This window comes from Ctenocephalides felis, unplaced genomic scaffold (assembly GCF_003426905.1).
Source record: "Ctenocephalides felis isolate EL2017-DRISC unplaced genomic scaffold, ASM342690v1 CF-g0.4_SCAFFOLD_01886, whole genome shotgun sequence".
Lineage (NCBI taxonomy): Eukaryota > Metazoa > Arthropoda > Insecta > Siphonaptera > Pulicidae > Ctenocephalides > Ctenocephalides felis.
Genome location: NW_020538040.1, coordinates 183640836 through 183653710, shown reverse-complemented (window position 1 = coordinate 183653710; position 12875 = coordinate 183640836). Strand labels below are relative to the sequence as shown.

General features: G+C 31.7%; 1 pseudogene; it reads right to left on the bottom strand.

The window, feature by feature from the left end:
• Nucleotides 1-12875, bottom strand: part of LOC113376357 — a 222190-nt pseudogene that overhangs the window by 94332 nt on the left and 114983 nt on the right.

Here is a 12875-nt window from a genome sequence, read left to right as displayed (position 1 = left end):
AATACATTCATGAATTAATAAAAGTAAATAAAATAAATACCAGTTTCTTCAGTGGTGCAAGTAATAACAGAACTCATAACACCTTCTCCTTGTCTCGTGAGAGCCAGGACTTGAATACTGTAATTTGTGTATGGTTGCAATCCATGGAGAACGGTGTTTAAATAAGTTGTTACTTTTGATTCTCTATTTGCATAATCTATAAAAAAATAAAAATACAGATGAGATAATAATGTTCTGGACTGAAGCGTTTGACGATGATTCGATATAGATTAGTGTCTTCGATGAATAAACAAACTAGCGGTAATGGACAAATTTCAAGTATGTTTGCCTAAGATAAGATCAGGATTTTTTTTGCAAAAACTGACCTGATTTAGAATTTGATGTTTCGTAAAGTAATTTGTAACCGGTGATGACGCCGTGTGTGTTTTCCTGCGGCGGTGGCTGCCACGAAATTTGTATGTTGTGCGCTGTCAAAGCAACGCAATTCACATTTGCGGGGGAGCACTAGGAACTAAAAGAAAAAATTATATGAACTTTACATTTGATACACATATATATATTGTTGATTTGCTGCACTAAATTTGAATTGATCTTTATCAACAAACGTTAAGTCCTCAAATGGATAAAATGAGTAAATTATTACCATCTTCTAACGTTTGGGCAAGTACTGGATCTGACGATGGTCCATCACCATTACTATTAAAAGCTTGAACAGTAATACTGTACTGCTGATATTTGTCTAAACCTGTCAGCCGAAAATCATTAACACCTTCACCACCTGTAGTTCCCACTCGAGTGTGATTGTAAGTTGTATCTTTACCACTACAAAATAAAAATCAAATATATAGATATAAATATAAATCAATTGTTATTTATAAGTAATAAGTGTACTCTTACCCTTGCTTGTGATACCCAATTGTATATCCTAATATTTCACCATTCCAGAATTCACGTTCTGGAGGTCTCCATGTAACTAAAAGTTGTTGAGGTCCAAGTGGCTCCACAGATACTTTCATCGGTGGTGCTCCTGGTACTTCACCATCGGTCACAACCTGAGAAAAATCAATGTAAATATACGTATATATAAAAAAATATTTATTCTTTATGTGATCTTACGTGTAAAACGTCGCTGGGTGCACTGGTTCCTAAATGATTTTCAGCATACAACCGAAAATGATAACTTGTAGCTGGTTTTAAAGATGTTACCAGTGTTCCTGCTTTGTCACCTTTCAGTAATTTTTGCGTATTGTGTTCCCGCCAGACATCTACACACAATTGTTTTACTTATTAAAACTCAATCAAAATGCAATTATTGTAATATGAATTTCAACACAAACCTTGTGCTTCTTTGTACTGCAAATATAATTAGTAACTGGCTGTGAGTTTTTGGTGACTACAGAATCTTGTTCGGCAGAAGACCATGCTAATCTTACTGACCTACTGCCGATTTCAGTTACGTGCAAATTTTTAGGGAAATTTGGCGGTTCTAGAATATGAGTTATAAATTAATTGAAAGCTAATTTTACTATGTGTTCTCGCTACTAACCTTGTACTTGTAATTGGATTGTTGCATGATCATGACCAAAAGAATTGCTTGCAACACAGGAGTATTCTCCTCTATCAGTAAGACTTGTCTGAACAATCGTTAGTTCTGAAACTATTTCTTTGGAAACTGGCGTGTCTTCAGGATATACCTGCTAATGAAATATATTTATATTATACTGTTATAAATGATTAAAAAACCAAAAAAATAAATTATTTGGAGTTTTAAACATGACATACTTCCATATTATTAAGTACTGTGTGATGAAACACCAAACAATAGGAGAAAATTAAATTAGTTTTAGGCTATACATAATGATGTATATTTGTATTAATTTTCATCATACCTGATATCGTAATCTGGTTCGATTTTACTGCCACGTGTCCTCCAAGAGACGTCCAGAGGCTGGTCGCCCTCTGCCTCACATCGAAGAGTAATTCTGTCGCCTCTCCTGACGATTTCTTGGCGGGCTCGAACTTTAACCTTGGGCCCCACTGTATAATAAAACTCTGTGTAAGTAACATTTTTTTCAAAGCAAGTCATCATAATTAACTTAACCAATAAAAATTATCGACTTGATCAAAATAATATATTTCCATCCCTTACCATTGACTGTCAATCGAATAAGTTTACTGAGACCAGCACCAATTCCATTACTAGCTTGGCACAAAAAATATCCCTCGTGTTCCTTGCTGACTCTTGGCAAAATCAAGGACCCATTAGAAAAACTCTCAACTCCAATGCCACTCCTGTAAGCTAAATCTCTGTATTCTCCCGACTGTTCACCTGTCATATAAAATATATCGTAAATATATAATTGATAAATAAAAAATACATTAATATAACAATTTGTTTAAATTATTATACCGACTGCTTGTTTCCAATTGACGGTTGGAATTGGAAAGCCATCAGCTTTGCAGTTTAAAGCAACGGAACTTCCTAATACAGCACTTTTGTCACTTGGTTCAACAGTCCATCGTGGAGGAACTACAGAAATCATATTGGAAATTTTAGTATTTCAATGAATAAAATAATAAGTAATTCATGCGACGTGCACTAAAGGTAGCTAACACCGAGGAAAAACTGATTTGATTGAAATAGTACAACAAATATCTTATATATGAAAGTTTAATAAAAGTATTTTAATTTAAGATTAAAATTAAATATTTAGTTTGCAATTGATAAAATAAATAGAAGAAATAAAAATTCAATAGAAGTGATGAATTTCATAAATAGTTTCTCTAAATTTTAAAACAACTGAGGTTGAGCTAAAAGTAAATTAGCAAAAATATTGCTAATAAACTTAGTCAAAAAATTAAATAATCATAAATACATATATGGCTGAACTAAAAATTAAAAGTTAATATATAACTACAATAAGATATATAACAAAATTTTGCCAGCTCTGTGCCGTTGATACCAGGTGCTTAATTTGCAATAAATATAATATTGAAGCATACGTTTGATTCTGAAAAATAATGTGTATTAATAAAATTAATAGGTGCATTTTGTAGTACATTTCTGAACATAAATACGTGAAAATATACAGTAAAACCTCGCTTGTATAAAAAAAGTACTCGTACGAAAACACTATTCGCATTGATTAGTTTTGTGAGATCGGCCGAGCCATTTCATTCTAATTAGCAAGGGCAAAATTTTTCATCGTTTATTTTGTTGGCACGATTCAGGATTTTGGAAAATCAAATACTACTCGAAAGATGTACGTTTATCGTCACAATTTTGGAAGTTGCTGAAACTAATTAAGTCAAATATTTCCCCATATCGAGCAGTTGATGCAATTGCCTTGAGGCAAAATACCACTTGCACCTAGTTCTGTTAAAGCTCAAGTGAGGTTTTACTGTATGATTTATAATAAAATAAGTGTACATTATTTTAGTGCAGTGAATATTATAATCAGTGCTGTTGTGTGTGGTGCTTCACGTTGTGCCGAACGATCCAGATCAAATGTGCCTACAAACCGGCCACCAGCAACATAGCCGAGTACTCGACGGTCCCGGCTCTATTAGTGATCTGGCAAGTATAATTGCCGCTGTGTCTCGACGTCACATTATTTATCGACAATATAGTCGAAAAAGGTGCGTAGTCGCTGATTTGAATCGAGGAGTCGTGCTCCTCGGACCTCTGGGTCGGTGGGTTCAGAGGCATGTTGTCCCTCAGCCAGGTTATGTTGAAGGGTTGGTCGCCTTGGCTGGTAGTGCACATCAATTGGGTTCGCATGCCCTCCGTTACACTGTCTTCGAAATAAAATGGAGATATCCGAGGCGGTACTGAAATCGATTCAAGGGATATTGAATCAAAACTATACAAAAATAGGATATATGAGTAGCAGACTATGCTTTGATCCACTTGATATAAAAAATCGTGTCAATAAAGCAAAAACTTCCTGGCGCTATGGTAAGCGCAATCTAGAAACTCAAGGTTCAAACTTGTATTTCATACAATGTGATATCAACCACTTTTTAAGTACCAGATGGCATATTTTGTATTCAAATATTACATGTTTGTGGATAGCTTGAAAAGTATTTAAATGTTTTAAACAGATCACTAAATTATCTTTTTGGATTCACAGATCACTAAATTATCTTTTTGGATTCACAGAAAACAAAGTACGCCTATATCAAAATCAATATGAAATATTTTCATAATAGCCTTCCATAATGAAAATTGATAAGAACTTCAAAATTTAGTATTATCATTGACGATACTTTTGGGAATATAATATTACGAAACAAAAGTTTTTGCTTCTGCAATTTTATTTTTATTTACTGTTTTTAAATTCTGTTTTATTTATCAATCAGAAATACATAAAGATACATATGAGCTAAATTGGAAATATTTGAGAGTACCTATAAAAAAATGATATTTTTGGTATCTCGATGATTTACAAACAAACAAACAAAAATTATATCCATATAGCAGCTGGAAGTACAATTTGTTGTATAACATACAACCTGCCTGCAAACCTAAAATTAATGTAATTAATTCTGAAATAAATAATATTAGGTAATATTATAACCGCAGATATTAAACTAAAGTAAGTTTATATTCTAATCATGCAATTTAGTGTGAACATGCTAATCGTGCACATATCATGCATATAGTATATTACACATGTTTGACATCATTAATACCAAGAGTGTTTTTATTAATGCACATTTTGACGTACCAAAATTTAAATAAGTCGTAACAATTTTTTGCGTCCGTCTAGATATCCGAAATCTGTGCATTGTTTTGTCAATTTTATTGTTGAATTACAAAAAGCTTTTTTTAACAAATTTGAGATTGCAAAAGGTAACATAAATAGTCATGGTACTGTCTACTATATTATAATTTTATTACTAAGTTTATAGGATTATTTATAATCCCAAAGGAATTCACAACTATTATGCATCCCAAGTGACCCAAAGTTTGAAAACTGTACTAAAATGTAGTTAAAACTTGCTGCTTATCCAAATTATATAAAGTTTTCTTAGAATTATTTGCATTTCATTAATATTTTTAATTATTATCATAAGGATTCTATGTGTCCCTATAGTGTTCAAAAAGTCGTCTTACAGTAAAATACAGTAGTACCCCGCCTTACGAGCTTAATTCGTTCCGTAACAACGCTCGCATGTCGAAATGCTCGTATCTCAAAGCATTTTTTTTATAGAAATACATTGAAATGTTATTAATTCGTTCCAGCATAGTATTTTTTTTGATAATAAAAATAAATGAAACTTTATTGATAAGGTCGAATACATATTCTGCAAAAACATAGCAAATTACAAAATACTAAATAAAAAATGATTAAGTTATTGCATTTTTTTTTCAACTTATTATATTATTGCGAAAATGTATTAGACATGTTTTGTCAAACTTTTCAACTTTGTCCCACAATGCACCAGGATAATGACACAATCAATATTAACGAATTGAAATTTAAATTCGACTTAACATAGAAAAATCCTTGTTTCATTCGAACCCCCGTAAGTTTATGTTACGCCTCTTACTATCACGTATCTCGAATTTTGCTCGTATGACAAAGCAACAAATCGCTCCTTTGGCGGCTCGTATCTCGACTTTTGCTCGTATGACAAAGCAAAAAAAACTGCTTCCTTGGCGGCACGTATCTCGAACAACTTATATGACGAGTTGCTCGTCAGGCGGAGTACCACAGTATATGAGAAAAAAGAAGATGCACTAGCCCAGTGTCCCATGTGTCAAAATTTAACGACTAGAACTAACTATTACTTTCCCCCGAGCCCGTATGGAAGCGAGTAAATTTGTCAAATTTGAACTATTTCGGTGTCTTTTCTCTTTACCGTTGACGCGCAGCTGAGCCGAATGCGAGACCGTGGCCGCGTCATTATGCACGCGGCAAGTGTACATGCCGCTCTGGGATCGCTCGACGCTCGTAATGCTCAATGCACTGTTGAAATCGTCGTATTGTCTTATCGTTATCGTCGACACCGCCGAAGCGTTCTCTTGTCCGTTACGTTGGTCGTCACCGCCGCCGTTGCCGCCGACGGCAGATGAACCGCCGTTGGTAATTGCGACGTCGTCTTTAAGCCAAGTGAAAGACAGCGGCAAATCGCCTGTCACGACGACGCACTGTATGCTAGTGCGATCGCCGACGTTTAAATCACGAGCGAACGTGAATGGTGTGATCTTTGGAGGTACTGAAATACGACGAGCTGGTAAAAGATCTACAATTAAGCGGTAGGTTGTTCGGAAAGTTATTTGTTCTGATATGACTAAGCCCCAAAATTCATGGGCAGCGTCAGCATTCTGTATCCATAAGGCTCTGGCATGTGCCTTTTAAATATGCCAGCAATTGGAAGCAGTTTTCATTATGTTATTTGTATATAATGCTGTTCAAGTCAAATTGAAATTATTATCTGTGTAGACACTTCTTCAGTAGTTTGCAAAATTGCGATTTGGAATTTATGAACTAGACCAAAAAGGATAACCTCAGGTTTATTCTTCTCTGGTATGACAAACTTTGCATGGTGATCGAGACAATATCTAATAGTCAAAATAAACCCTTCAAAATATTATAGGTCTATGAAAAGTGGTTCAATTATAAAAATTAATTATCATTTCATTATTAAAAACAACTGTTGGAGTACGTATGGCGTAGTCTATTTTTCAAAACTTTAATAAATTTATTGAAAAGAAAAGAAATTTATGAAGTAAGTATGAACTAACAAGGAGATGGTTTTCTCTTGTCGAATTTTAATGAAACTTTGCATGGTGATCGAGCTAATAGTCAAGATAAATTCCTCGAAATATTATAGGCCTATGGAAAGTGGTTTAATTACAAAAAAATAATTCACAATTTGAAAAATAGTCTACGAGCTATCGTGCCATATTGATAGAAAACACTGTTGAGATACGTATGACGTACAGCCTAGTCTTCAAAACTTCAATTATTTTTCATAATTAAACCACTAATCATGGGCCTATAATCTGTTAAGGAGTTTGTTTTGACTATCAACTCTATCACCATGCGAAGTTTCATCGAAATCTCAAAAAAGTAAGCCTGAGGTTCTCCTTGTTGATAAAAAAGTTCCCAATCACATGTCACAGAACCCCACGTTTACTCATCTGTGAGTTAATACTAAAAACAAATTCCTTAAAACATTACAGGCCTATGATAAGTTTTTCGAGTATCCGTTTTTGATGAAATTGAGATTAATCGTTGTTCCAAACGACTAGGTAGATTTTGGATATCTATCAATTTAATTATCAATTACTTTTATTAATTAAAAATATTTAATTCTGTGGAATTTCACACTTTTGTATTATTTTCGAATGGCATAGTTTTGAATTGATTATATAATTGAATATTGATTGAACTTAATACTGTTCTATTTACATAGAATATGCGATTAATCTGCCTATTTTAGTATGCGACCAGCATTGCCATAGTATTTTGTTTACGAAATATATGCACTTGATAAATGAATTATACAGTTTATATGCTTTAATTTTTTAATTAGTAAATAGTATAATTAATAATCAAAACTCATTTCATAATATGCAACGGACAAAAAATTAAAAAAAAAATCCACCAAAATCAAAAATTGCATAAGCCGAATAGCCTATACGTGTATGTTGTATAATTTCTCCAAATTTTTATTACTTTTTAGAATTATATGCCTTTTATGCCTTTAATATTTTAAGAAGGTTGTTTTGACTATCAACTTATTCATCATGCAATAAAAGCCCATAGATTATTTTTTGTGGCCTATAATTTATTTGGTCTCTTTTTTATAAAATAACAAGTTTCAAAAATAAGCCAAAAAAAAAACAAATTACTTTCCGAACAAGTCTACAAAAATGACAAACATATCGATTTACAATCCGACACTGAAAATGTGCATATTACCAATATATGTGCATAATAAATATATTGCCAAATAATGTATTAAATATATGTGCAATAATTCACTACAAAATAATCCGTTGGTGATGTACAATACATATAAATATTTGCAATATTAATTAAAAATTTAATATAGTTTGTGCAAAGTGCTTACAAATACATAATCTTGTGGGTGCGATAAATTTGTGCTCCATAATACACATATAGAGATTTGCATAATTGATAAATTAAAATAGTATAATATAATATAGCATTGTGTATGTTTATAGAGATATATAAGGTTTCATAATGATACAAATATTCCAACATTTCAAGGGTCGATTCCGAAATTCCAAAGCTCGATTTCAACGTTCGAAATTGATGTTTCTGACAGCCCTAATAGACGGACATAAGCCCGAGTGCTCGGAAAATATACGGGAAATTGAGAAAGGATTTTTCATTATTGTATACAAATACAACAGCAATTGAAAAATAATTGTGTATGCAGAGATGCGTTTTATAATTCCCATACAAGCACTCGTCGTCGTTCATGAATTTATATTGCGCTAAAATAAATTCCCAGAACAGCCTCCTATGTTGCATTTTTAGTAAAAAAAATTAATAAAAATAACATACCTTTGTATGTTATGAATCTTTGAATAACATGTTATTACAGCAGTATCAGATTTCATTAATCAAAATGAAAATCTGGAGTATGGTAACAGGATTTTTGAACATATGTTATGATGGTATTAATTTTGTAAGTACAATTATTGGTTTTATAAAATAATATTTATTATATTATATTAAAGTTATTCCTGAAAAATGTATTTATTTATGCCCAATTTTTACCTGTATGAGCAGGTGTTTCAATATTGCTTAATTTTTAGTGTTTATCTGTAAATAGTAATTTAATTTCACAGCTGTAAATTTATAGGCAAATAAAATAATTGGTAGTATTTTTATAACGTACAAAGTATTATTATTTTTAGTATGATTATTTTCCTCGCTCATTATTTTTTTAATATTTTTTTTCTTTGTACATTTTGAATTAATTATTTCGTAGTATGTAGATATTGAAATTTTAATAAATATTCAAACATGGACATAAAGACCAAAAATGTGTATCACAGTTTTCTGAAACATTTCTTCTGCTTGTTTGTCAAAATATCAAATTTTTTTATTAAATTTTTAGTCAACTTTATATATTACATGGTGTTCCAGAACACAACGTCAAGCCAAAACGGTGTGTTAGTATTGAATAAGAATTGTAAGAAACTGTAATAAAAAAATTAGAAAAACAGATCTCGCAAAGTTTGAAAATTATGAGCTTTTAAATGCAACCTAGAGCTTTAGTAAAAATGTGACTAGTTTTCGGTTATTGTGGTTAATTTTGTTCATAAAAGCCTTAGATTCGTAATCGTAATATAATATTTCTAGAATCACAGAGGAAAATAATAATACGTTTGACCCAAATTTTCAAGAATTAAAACTTTTTGTTGAACTATAAAATTTGACAAACTTTGAAGACTCTCCTTCAAAAAAAAGTGTATTGCCAAATTTTATCAAAAGTTCAGCATTGTAAAATGGTAAAATACTTGATAGCTTTTTAATAAAAAATTTTAAGAAAAAAATAAAAAGCCAAAAATGACATGATTTTTGCTCACAGTCAGTTCAAATGTACGAAGGGAAAAACAATTGAACTGATTGTAAGAAAAATTCGTTAATCGTTATCGTGTTATTTTTAGGTTTTTATTTTTTACTAGATTTTTTTCTATCATGAAGCTATCAAGTATTTTATCATTTTACAATCCTGATTGAATAAACCAACTTTTGTTAAAATGTACCAAACACATTTTAGAGCATTTCTTTTAAAGAAGGGCCTTTCAAAGTTGACCATTTTTAAAAACTTTAAGATAATAGTTCAACAAATAGTTTAATTACTAGAAAACTTGGAGAAATTGTGTTATTAATTTTGACTGTGGTCATAGAAAAATTATTCACGATTACGAATCCAAAGCTTAAATAAACAAAATCAATAAAAATTGACCACAATAACTGAAAAATGGTCACAATTTTATCAAAGCTCTATCACGTGGGCGAATTTGGAAGATTTTTTGACCCCCCTCTCTTGGTGATACATGGTAGTATTTAAAATTACCCCCCCTTCCCCACATAATATTACGTGTATTTTTAGTACCAAGAAAAATCGTCAAATTTTTGAATTTTTCTTGAAAAAAATCCGACTTTTTTTCTTAAATTGTGGTAAAAAATGAAGACACGTGATATCTTACTAGATCTTCCTTTGTGATATTTCGCGATTTTTTTTTAATCCTTTCTTTAAATGATTAATGGACGCCAACTTAGATAATATTTTTCAAGACAGTTGCAGTCAATACTATCACCCTGTTTCGGTTTGACGTTGAGTTCTGGGACACCATGTATAAATGATATTTGAATGCGTATATCTGAATGCATTATTGAGTGAGGAGCCATCCGTTAATCACGTGATCGAATTCTAAGGATTTTTGGAACCCCGCCCCTTCCCCTTAAAATTACTTCACCTCCCCCACCGACATTATGTGCATTTTAGTAAAAATCGTGAAACTTTTAAAAATTTTGTTTTTTTTTTTAATCCAGGAAAAAATGCACGTGATATTTTACTAAACCACTCCCTCCCCCACGTAATATTTCAAATTAATATTGAATATAATATAAATAATATATATTATAATAATAATATTATATATTATTATATATTATATATTATAATATATAATAATAATAATAATATATATTATAAATAATAATATATTATAATAATATTGAAACGGGAAAAATATTGCTCTTGTTAGCAAAATCGGGCAAACTGGCACGTATGGTCACCTTACATATAGGCCTCACGTGATTAATGAACGCCCCATAAAAAACATACATGTGGTTTTTGCAAATAGTCCATAGTTTACCCAATTCAGATTTAAACCAGATTGTAATAGTATCGCTGCTTAAAAATCAATCTTATAAATAGTATTGTTAGTATAAATAGTATGTATATATGTACTATATCTATTGACCCTTACCTAGAACTTTGACCTCGACCGACCTCTGCGAGGTGTAGTTGTGCTTGTTGCGTGCGATACACGTGTAGAGTCCCTGGTCGGCACCACGCTGGACATTCTCCAACGACACGGAACCATTACTGACACGCTGTCACATGTTAGTGGGCAGACGGGTACCATCTAATTTGAATTTAGTTACACGTTACAGGTTACATGTTACACGTTACCACTGCTCTCTATTGCTATGTAATGCTTAATGCACTACAACATATACTACTCATCTAACAGGACATGCTCGGGTTGAATCGATGGTAGAATAAAAATTCGGCGTAATAGATGATTAAACATGTTTGTGCATCATTGGAGATTAATCATTGGGTTGGGTAAAGTTTCAGCCCAACAACTCATAGGACGCAAGGTTCTGATTGCTGTTATAAAATATATAAAAAACTAGTGGTGCCATGGCATGGTGCCTTAAGGCAATATACTGGAACTTTCCGTACCGTAATTAAACATTCGAGGCATGAAAATATTTATTAACTTCCCGTAGGGCAAGTTATAATAATCGCAAAAAAAATCGAAAATGAAATTTTTTATATATCTTTACGTTTCAAAACTTTCTGAACATTTTGGCATACCTTAGAAAAAATGGATGTATGTGTTTGTGTGTGAGTATGTGCGTGTGTGCGGATACAAATTTTCGTCGACGATTTCGGAAACACGGATCAACTGATTTTAATAATTCAAAAAACATTCGATTTGTATTGACAAGGAGACGTGTTGATTAGTTTTTGGCAAAGGCAGGTCCAGCAGTTCCGAAGATACGAGGCAAAAAGTGCCAAAAACGGTAACTCAGTTTTTTAAAGAACGGAGCGTCCGATTTGAATAATTCAAAAAACATTTTACTTGTATTAATTTTACTTGTACATTCACAAACATTGTATTGACAAGATAAAAAACTGGTCAAATTTTCATGAAGGCAGGTCTAGCGGTTTCGGAGATCTAGTAAAAAAAGTAAAATAAAATGTCATTTAGCGGTCAAAAATGATCATTAGACATATCAAATTATCAGATATTTTATAGAGATTTTAACAATAAGTATAAATTTTGTTTACATTCCTATGGGTTCCGTACCAATGTTTGTCCGTTAGACGGCGAGGCAGCGCTTACGCGCTTCGATATTTCGTCTTTATGCAGTTAAAGCAGTACGATTGCTTTGAAAAAAAAGTTCAGAATTTCCAAAATATTTCAAAATAAATTTTTCTTCAGTCTTTTTTTTTCAAAAAAAATAAATTTTTGTCAAAAATTTATAGTTTCTCAAAAATCTATTTTTGTCAGAGTAAATTTTTTTCAAAAATGTTAATCTTTTTTTAAAAAAAAAAAATTGGTACGGGAAGTTCCAGTAATTTGCCTTAAAGCACAATGCAATGCGCCCCACTAGTTCCTCCAAAAATTGGCCCAAAAATTTTTAGACTAGACAAAAAGTATTGGTGATGCCCTGAATCGACCCTGCTTACAGGTCGTTCTTATAATACAAATATCGGTACTACATTTCACACAGATAAGGGTTAATTTTATCTGTATCTAGTTAAGCCAAAGTTTAAAAAAAATCGTCATAAGAAAGATATGGTAGATCTAGATAAATGATAATGGAAAATTAGTAGAGATTTTTTAACTAAGCGAGTAATTTTTAAGAATTTAATCTATGATAATTAGAATCAACACGTTAATAATGTTTTCTACATTGCAACTAAAACCTTATTTAATTCAAGCATCACGTTATTTATCTATTTATTTAATCGCCAAAAATTCCGTATTTAATTATGTAATATGTCAGTGAAGTTAACGAAAGTCGTCGTGTACCGGTTCCGAGTCGAAAAATGTCCAAATAAAAAATGTTTCC